The sequence below is a fragment of the Panthera tigris genome, chromosome C1 (assembly GCF_018350195.1).
Source record: "Panthera tigris isolate Pti1 chromosome C1, P.tigris_Pti1_mat1.1, whole genome shotgun sequence".
Lineage (NCBI taxonomy): Eukaryota > Metazoa > Chordata > Mammalia > Carnivora > Felidae > Panthera > Panthera tigris.
Window position 1 is genome coordinate 103,395,641 of NC_056667.1, and position 8,423 is coordinate 103,404,063.

Below are 8,423 nucleotides of genomic sequence, written 5' to 3' on the forward strand. Positions count from 1 at the left end.
CACATACTCCCAATCTAGCCCTGCCAAGGAACATTCAGGAACTCATCTATGAGGCTGTGCGGAGTGAGTAGTAGAGAAGAACGGCCCACGCCCTGTAAGACCAGCCGGCTTCTGAGCCTCTGGTCCTCAGGTCACGGGACATGATCGTCTCTTGTCACGTGTGTTCAACAGGGACACAGGCCCTCTCTTTCCCACACTTGACCTTGATCTTGTCCTTGTTTACAAGGAAAGATTACAGCTATTTTTGTGAGAGAGAGTCGAGAAAGCCAGGTGCAGGGAGGGAGTGGGGAGGAGGTGCTGATTCCTCCCCAGCGCACACCTTCTTCCAGACCCGAGGGATCCCACTTTGAAAGATGTGTCTGTGCAGACGGAGCCACCATTCTCCACTTCCTGAAGCTGCTTTGTGGCTGAGTTGCAGTATCTCTTTTGGTTCTTCTTTGTGGAAGGTAGTTAGTCTTTCTCACTCCCTTCTTGGGGTGGAGGGGGTAGGCGGTATTGCTTTACAGGAAGTAAGGAGGGTGGGGTGGAGGGGAGTGACTTAGGGACACTCACAGCTCAGCTCTGAGAGATGCTTCCTCACCCACTCGGCTCTCCCTGGGGTGAGGTCACTTCCCTAGGCTCTGATTGGCTTCTTGGGAAGCCCTCAGTGAGCTGATTGGTTCTAGCCAGTTGGTCCATGCAACAGTCACGGGCGAGCTGCGTGTCCAGAATAGGAACTGAATAAGGAGGCAGGCACAGATAGCTGGGATGCTGTCATAGCGACCCTACTAAACATTTGAAAGTCATAAAGAGGGGATGTGGGAAAGCCTTCAAGAAATTGTCTAACCATATCCAGGCAGGCCGACTGAATTCCATACAGCATCAAGTGATAGAGACTGGCAATCTCATGTAAGGTATTTCTTACCCCCATTGTAAAAACTAAGCAGGAACTGTGAATCTATTGAGGGAAAGCACCTTGAAAGTCAGGCTGGGGTTCCGTAATAGGTGTTAAGGTAGAGGCAGCCAAGAGAACAGAAAAGGAAACAGGAATTGAAAGAGAACATTCCACAGTTATTGAGCAATTTGTGGTGATTGTTGTGTTTCTTTTTCTAGCTCTCCAAGGTGCTGGGTGAGTGGAATGTGTGGGGGAGGGGCCAGGGGACCTGTCACTGGGGTTTCCCATAGTCACACTTTAGCCTGTGATTGTTGGTGGGGAGAAATCAGCAAGAAACAAACATAAAAGACACTGAAAAATCTCCTTTACTCTCCCGCCCCTGCAGCCGCCCCACCACATATACCAGTCCTATCTGATCAGCTATATCTGTGTCTATGTTGGGGGCACAGCCATCCCCTCAAATCCCACCTAATGCCAGCTTAGGACTCTGAAAGAGTCTAGAAAAAAGACAGTAGAGGAGGATTGGAGCGCACTCCTGCCCCCACCTCTATGTACAATACATTTTTTCCCATTTCCCGGGAGAAAGGAGGACAAAGGTTGGAGTGACCACTTGGGCTCAGTTGTACTGCCTCACAAACAAAGTCAGAAAGATCAGACCATTCTTGGATTCTTTCCTAGCTGGCATCCTGCCACTCCTGGCAGGTGACCTTGCTGAACAAATGAACAAAGCCAGAGACACGGGATCTAGCAGCTTCCCCAGATTCCAGAGCCGTTCCAGGCAGAATTTGACTGTTTCCATTGACCTCTCCCCTACTTTCCATACGGGCAGGCTGAGGCTGAAGCCTGAGGTCTAGTCACCAGTCAGGACTGCTCTTTCTCTGCAGGACCACCTGAGAAGCTAGAGATTGAGGCTCCGATTGCAAACATTTAGAGAGGGCCCACACAGTGCTTGCTCAGCGCTGTGCTACCTGCCTGCCAGGGCCTGCTTATGTTGAACACATGGCTCCCCCCACACAGCCAGGCCTGTGCTGGCCCCAGGCAGAGTGGGTTCTCTGGCAAGAATCCTATCCTCCCCTACCCTATGTTCCATCCCTAGCTTCTGGTCCCCTCCCACCTTAGGCCGGAAGCTTAAGAGCTGAGTCTCCAAACTTCACAGGGACTCAGGTGGTTTGAGGGAGGGCTGGATGGGAAACTGGATGCAATGTGTAGTTTAGAAGATGGGGGTGGAGACCCAAGGGAATTGGAAGATCAGATGTCAGGGGGACAGGGCACCCATGGTTTGGCGAGGAAAAGACAATGACTTCCCTCAATTCATTTTTATTGCTGTTTGGACTTTGAAAGGAGGGAAGGGTGGCCTGCAGGCGTAGGCTGGCTGAGAACTAAGTCCAGGGGATAGGCTGCCGACTCAACTGAGCAAAGCACTGGTTATGGTCATGTGTTTATGGAGTTACAGTTTATGGAATTTCACCACTCCACAGCCTTGTGCCCTTGGGAAAGTCATGACAAGCCTGCAAACCTCAGTTTCCTCATGCATGAGACAGAATTCGGATTAGAGAGCCGCCAGGAATCCTTCAAGCTGGTGTTGACCCACCTGCACGAATCCAAATGGTTTTGAGAACAAAGGTCAGGGCGTGTCCAGCTGTTGCTGAACTCATTCCATCCTCAGAATTCCCCCACCTATTTTCAGCCTGGGCAAGCTAAAGATACCTCAGGCATCCAGCCAGTCCTTTCCAAGAAACTGCCTCAGCCCCAGTGGTAGAAGCATCAGCAATTCTATCAACTATCGAGGGAGGTGACAACCCCTACAGCAGAGTTCAAGGTCACAATCTGCAAGCCAGGAGTCAAATGAAGCTGTTCAACCGAGAAGCTTCTGACAGAGGAAGGGGCTGGTTGAGCAGGTCTTCATCTCCCATCATATCATTATGTCTGGCTGGAGGAAAGAGAGGAGGAATGAGCTAGACAGGAATAGCTTCAGTTAGCTAATCTGTCCAGACCAGTGGTGACCCCCTCTCCATTGAACTTTCTCCTACAGAGCCTATTTCCTCAAGGTCATTTGGAACCAGAAAGCCAAAAAATAAGAAGTTCTAGTTTCCTAGTATCACCTCAGAAAGATCTTTGCTTTACCCCCAACAGAACTTAATTTGGTATTTTGTATCCTAACGAGAAGGGATGTTTCCCCGGTCACCATAATGGGACTCAGTGGGAAGACAAAGCTCCAGTTTTAACTGCAGGACCTGAAAGGCCAAGTAAGGCCCAAGGCTTTTAAGACCTTTTGAAGGTCCAAGGATTCCTCAGACCCAGGCCTGACCAACACGGGGAGATACTATGCCTCCAAGACCTCTGAGTCTGGAGGTCTCCATTCTCCATTCTCAAACACCTCCTCCTCCCTGGATCCCCAGCTCTAAGCTGGGCTTCCCCAAACCGGGACCCTACCTCTCTCTGAATCTTCCCCAACCTGTGACTCCATTTCCCCTGGTGTATAATGATCAATAGAAAAATATCCAAATCCTGTCTTTGCCATTCTTTGTTACATTCAGGGCAGCATCGACAGTACTAGAATAGGAGGGAGATTAGTTAGACCTGTCTTTGCTTTGCTAAAACAGATGGGGGCGGGGGACAGGGGCGCCTGGGTGGCTCAGTTGGTTGAGCATCCGACTTCAACTCAGGTCATGATCTCGCACTTTGTGAGTTTGAGCCCCGCCTCAGGCTCTGTGCTGACAGCTCAGAGCCTGGAGCCTGCTTCAGATTCTGCTTCAGATTCTGTGGGTGCCTCTCTCTCTCTCTCTGTCCCTCCCCTGTTCACACTCTCTCTCTCAAAAATAAATAAATGTTTAGGGGCACCTGGGTGGCTCAGTTGGTTAAGCGTCCGACTTTGGCTCAGGTCATGATCTCACAGTCCGTGAGTTCAAGCCCCGCGTCGGGCTCTGTGCTGACAGCTCAGAGCCTGGAGCCTGCTTCACATTCTGTGTTTCCCTCTCTCTCTGCCCCTTCCCTGCTCATGCTCTGTCTCTCTCTGTCTCAAAAATAAACATTAAAAAATTTAAAAAAAAATAAATAAACGTTTAAAAAAGGTTTTAAAAAAATGATGGGGGGAACAAACTCACCTAAGTCAGGGACACAGATCTGGGGTATTTCCCATCATGGGGAGAGAACAGATGGAATCCCATTTGGACGGGTTTGAAAGACGCCCTGGTACTCATCCTCCTTCTGCTCAGCTATGGCAGCAGATGCAGCTATTCTGGAAAGGAGATTCCTTCATCTAAAGAGGTCAAGGTAACTCTTTTACTTCATTTTTCTGAGGCATGAGTGGTAAGAGGAAGTGAAACAAAGATGGGCTCAGTGGAAGAAAGGGCAAATGCTGACCAGCCCTTTTCTTAGCCTTCCGCTTCCTGGCCCCAAGCGTCTCTCCTGACCCCTAGACAGTCTTTCCTGCAGTCTTTCCTGTCTAACCATAGTTGGCTGCTCCTGGCCCCTCACCTCTCCCTTACTTGGCCTGGCTCCTGTTTTGAGACTTGCTCTTCACCCTGAGCCACCACTCTAACACCTGTCCAGAGATATCAGGGATGTCTACAAACTTCCCAGGAGCTGGACTGGGCCAGGTCAGGAGGTGTGACTTGGGGCCAGAAAGAGCTTATCACTCAGACTAATTGTCTTTGATATTCTTTTCCTCTTGTTGACTTCTCTCCATGTCTGTCTTTGCCTCATGTCTTTAGCATTGTGATGACCAACTTGGGTTACTTCTGGGTGATGTAGCGAGGAATATTGGAATTGCAGAATACACACGGTACGTCTTCTAGAGGGTCCATATTACTTTTAAGATTTGGTAGAGGAAGGTAAAATTATTGTTATGCTAAAACTACACAAATATATGGTGCAGTATAAATCAAAATTTGCACTTTTTCAACATAAAATAGGTACTTTTTTTGGCCAACAACATTTTTAGCTTCCGACAGGCTCCTTTGGAGAGTCCCAGAAGCCCTGGGGAAAAGGGTTCATTCTCCCTAATTTTAGCGGTCCCTCAGAGGAAATATTTGAGAAGCTCTACGTAGAGGTAACAACTTTAAGCCCCAACACCAGTCCGGAGTCAGACAGGGACAAAGGAGTGAAGCAGGTGAGTGTAATATGATAGAGCGTGGTGCTAGAGAGCCTGCCTGGTCCCTTCAGTTCTAACAGGTTGACACCATGAAGGAATGTGGACTGGTTGTTACCAAATATAATTGCTTTTTTTTTAATTTATTTTTTTAATTTACATCCAAGTTACTTAGCATATAGTGCCACAGTGATTTCAGGAGTAGATTCCTTAATGCCCCTTACCCATTCAGCCCATCCCCCCTCCCAAAACCCCTCCAGGAACCCTCTGTTTGTTCTCCATATTTAAGAGTCTCTTATGCTTTGTCCCCCTCCCTGCTCTTACATTATTTTTGCTTCCCTTCCCTTATGTTCATCTGTTTTGTCTCTTAAAGTCCTTATATGAGTGAAGTCATATGATATTTGTCTTTCTCTGACTGACTAATTTCATTTAGCGTACCCTCCAGTTCCATCCACGTTGTTGCAAATGGAAAAATTTCATTCTTTTTTTTTATGTTTTATTTTTTATATTTGAGAGAGAGAGAGAGCGTGTGAGCGGGGGAGGGGCAGAGAGATGGAGGCAGAATCCAAAGCAGGCTCCAGGCTCCGAGCTGTCAGCACAGAGCCCAACACGGCACTCGAACTCACGAGCAGTGAGATCATGATCTGAGCTGAAGTTGGACACCCAACCAACTGAGCCACCCAGGTGCCCCAAGATTTCATTCTTTTTGATTGCCGAGTAATACTCCATTGTCTATATATACCACATCTTCTTTATCCATTTATAATGCTTTTTAAGAGAAGCCAGAACAGATTTTGGTAAAATCTGGTTAATTGTTTACCGCCAATTCAAATGTTTAGGATGAAACTGTATAGGTTTCTAAATGGCTGCAGGCTGATTCCACCAGTGGCCCCCTGGTTTGCTGCTCCTGGCCTCAACCAATATTTCTTCTACTTTCCAAAGATATACAAGGCTCATCTGGGCTTCCAGGATATCAGATTCTGTTCTCAAGAGTTCAGGGCAGTGAGGTGTATGAGGCTGCAGGGAGTTTGCAGCTGTCCCGCAGGAGAGCTTGAAGAGGTAGGACTGAAGAGAAGCCTCTGGGTGTCCCTGGCAGGCTACTCCTTTCTCTAAGAAAAGCAAAGGAACCATTGGCCCCGGCCTGAGCATCCTTTCCTTGATCTACAGGGATATGGAGCTAAAAACATCTTGGGGTCGTGAACAGAAAGCCAAGTTTCCTCAGAGTTGGAAGGTAAGAGAAGGGTGAAAAAGCAGGAGTAGAGTGAAATGGGAGAAGAGGAGACAAAGGAAAGATTTGCTGTCAATCTGGACAGGTGAAGGAGGAAGTCAGAATTTAGACAGGTGAAGTGGAGAGGGTCTTCAGCCACAGAATCATATAAGGGAAGCACAGTTCTCACGCCCCTGAACCCCCCACCTCCCTTCCCAGCAACTGAAATCCTTCCTCTATCTGTCCAGAAAGTTAAAAATATCCAAGCTAGGCACCCAGCCCAGCCAGGACATTTCCGAGAACCTGTTTACCGACGATTTGATTGATTTGGAGAGGTAGCAGCTCCATTGCCCCAACAATGAGAATAGATCTTGCTTGGCATCCAAATGCTCAAGGCATGTGAGACCCACAATCCTGCACCTATGCTCTGTCTGGTCTCTTCTCCCATCATCACTCCCATTGCCTGGAGATGGCCAGTCAACTTGGCGTCAGAAAAATCCCAGCCTTCAGAGTCTGTTCCTTCTTTTCTCCTTACAGAATGGACCCAGGAAAGAATACAGCAGGGTCAAGCCAAGGGAAACCTCAAGACAGGATGGAAATAGCCCAAATAGGCTAAATTGGGCCTCAACAGAGGGCTCACCTCCACTAGCTTTTGTGCCACTTGGTCTGGTCCACCTCAGGGAAAAAAAATCAAATGAGATGCATTACCTTTGAATAAGGAGTCTGAGAGTTCTCTGCAGTGTCGCATTGTATGCCCATTGTATGTTCCTCGGTTTCTGTCTCTCAACGGTGGGAAGATTTCCCCTGAAGTTGTGTAGTGAAAAGTTAAGAAAGCTCAATTAATTTCCAGAAGGTGACAGAGTTAATCCAGAGGCCTGTGAAGCACTCTGGGTGTATGAGAGAGAAAACTCTAGTGCTCCCTGAGCTATATGAGATGCAGGGTGTGCAGAGGACCTGGTCTGGCCTGGAGGTGGGAGTCCCAACCTCTCCCCTACCATAATTAACTCTAGGCTGAGTCAGCTTCTATACAGAGACTTCTCAGACTGTTTTGTTCCCTTAATACAGGAAGGAGGAATCAAGGGGAGCAAAGAGAGAACGGGCCTTATTTCTGCTAGGTCACAGAGGAAGAACGATTTTGGAGACATGCCTGGGAGTGAACTAATCAAGACTAATCAATTGTGGTGGACGTGGCTCCTCTTTTATTTTAGATAACAAGCACTTGTTTGCCTGTTCTAACACTGCACGTATTTAAAAAAAATTTTTTTTTAGCATTTATTCATCTTTGAGAGAAAAGAGTGTGAGTGGGGGAGGGGCAGAGAGAGAGGGAGACAGAATCAGAAGCAGGTTCCAGGCTCCAAGCTGTCAGCATAGAGTCGGACGCGGGGCTCAAACTCACAAACCACGAGATCGTGATCTGAGCTGAAGTCAGCCGCTCAGCCCACCGAGCCACCCAGGCACCCCACTTCATGTATATTTTTAAAATCCTCACCATAATCTTCCGAGGTAGGTACTATTATTATTTCCCACTTCACAGGTAAACAAACTGTAGCTCAGAAAGCTTAACCAAGTTGCCCAATCTTGTACAGCTTGTTGAATGGTGGAATTAAGATTGGAATTGAGATAGTTCAACTCCACTCTATATTATTTCTCCAGGAAGGCTGATCCCCGTACTTTTTCTAGGCTCTAGACTCGCATATTGGGCCAGGACCTGTAGCCCTGGAGTTGCAGCCTCTCTGCAGAGTGTTTTTCAACTCAGGAAATGGTGGTAGATGAAGGGTAAGAACAAAGAACGAGACACAAGTTTCTGCTCTTCTAGTCCAGGACTGTTGAGATCAGGGTGCTTGGGACAGGGGTTGTGACCATTGGAGGGTCAGTAAAAGATTTTCCTTATCTACCTTTTGTATTCCATCGCCTAGAGATAGTCTAAGGAAAGAATGCAAGGAGTCTGTAGGCTGTTGAAAGAACTGGGCAAAAGACACTCCTTCACCCCACTCCATACCCTCCAGTTCCTATGTGATTGTTCACCAGGTGCTCAGACAGATCTGTCTAAACTTCTCCCTCCCAATGGCTCAACCCAAGTTCAACCTTGTGTTTCTGGTCTGTTGAGAGGTATCAAGCTAGCCAAGGACCCTGGTTATGGAATACTTGCCCCTTCCTTGTTAATTTTACTTTTTCTAGCTCTTTTCTCCCTCTAGATCGTTTTCTTGCTGTCTTCTCTCAGACCTTCATATACCAGATTGGACCTAATGAAT